We start from the raw sequence: 1,450 nt of genomic DNA, 5'->3' as shown, positions 1-1,450 counted from the left end.
GCTATCAAGAGTGCAGTGACAGATGGCCTTGCGGCTATCAGAAGTGCAGAGATAGATGTGATTTGAGGCAAGTGCGTATGTTTTGGCAAAATGCAAAGTGTATATATTAAGGTCCTTAGTTCGCTGTGCTACCTCTAAGCCTATCTTGAATATTAGATCAAATATTCTACTGGATTCTTTACTGGATATATGTACCTTTTATGTGCTTGTGGATAGCCCTTTGCTGGATACTTCACTAGATACTTGGCTAACCCACGAAACCACAACTTGCGCGATCAGCCTGTCCATACCGGTACTACCGATATCTACCGGTTGGCTGAGGCTCGACGAAACGCTTCCTTTTTTTGCACCAGTAGACTGCACGACGAGGCGTATCTTCAACAACAGAGTGCACTACAAGGTGGTTCGTTTACACGTCAGTCTGCTCTTCACTTGTCACGCAGAGTATGTAACCGCATTGTATTGAACACTTGTTGTCATTAGAAACGGTTTGATTTAGCCATGGCTTATGCTTCCACACGCGGTGTCTAGCTAATTCTATCATACGTAAGCACGTAGTCAATTCTATTAAAGCGGTTAATGGGTATCACAGTTCTTGTCAGTGCGATGACAGTTTGTCTTCATTTATCACTGTGGGATTGCACTACAAGGCTACTTATTAACACATCAGCGTATGTAACGACATTGTATTGAAGACTTGTTGTCATTAGAAACGGTTGATTTAGCCATGGCTTATGCTTCAACCCGCGGTGTCTAGCTAACTCTATCATACATAAGCACGTCATCAATTCCAATAAAGCGGTTAATAGGTATCACAGTTCTTGTCAGTGTGATGACAGTTTATCTTCTGATAGAAGTGTTGAGCGAAGGGAGCTGTAGGGGAAGAGCTGACAGAAGAGACTTCAGTCGTAGAAGGAGAAATTTCAAAGTGAATATATTTTTGGTACTTAGTTCACAAACTAGTTGCTTCCTCTCAGCCAATCAGTGAACAACACATACACTACACATAAGACACCATACCAGTATTGTATCAGTTTCATACCAGTATCGTATCGTACTTACATGCGTTCGTATTGGATAGACGAGGAGAACAAACACACACCACAGTGTACTTGTAATCCGTAATAGTCCCCCTCAATGCGAACATGCGATGATGCCGAGTACCTTCGTTAAATCCTTGTGTCGTGGTCCTAATAGCGCTTTTGTCATCAGGTCGGCCAACTTAGCCGATGTCTCGCAGTACTTGAGCTTCACTTCACCACGTTTGACCTCATCACGAATAGGGTGATACTTTATGTCAATATGCTTGGCACGACCATGATTGACAGAGTTTTTTGTCATCTTGATGCACGACTGATCATCCTCAAAAATCATGAGGTCTGGTCCTTGTTGGCTGGCCGCTGCTAGGATCTCGCACAGTAAACGATGAATCCATTTTCCTTCTTGAACA

The sequence above is a fragment of the Plasmopara halstedii genome, assembly GCF_900000015.1.
Source record: "Plasmopara halstedii genome assembly, contig: Scaffold_658, whole genome shotgun sequence".
Classification (NCBI taxonomy): domain Eukaryota; phylum Oomycota; class Peronosporomycetes; order Peronosporales; family Peronosporaceae; genus Plasmopara; species Plasmopara halstedii.
This window is presented reverse-complemented; position numbering follows the sequence as displayed.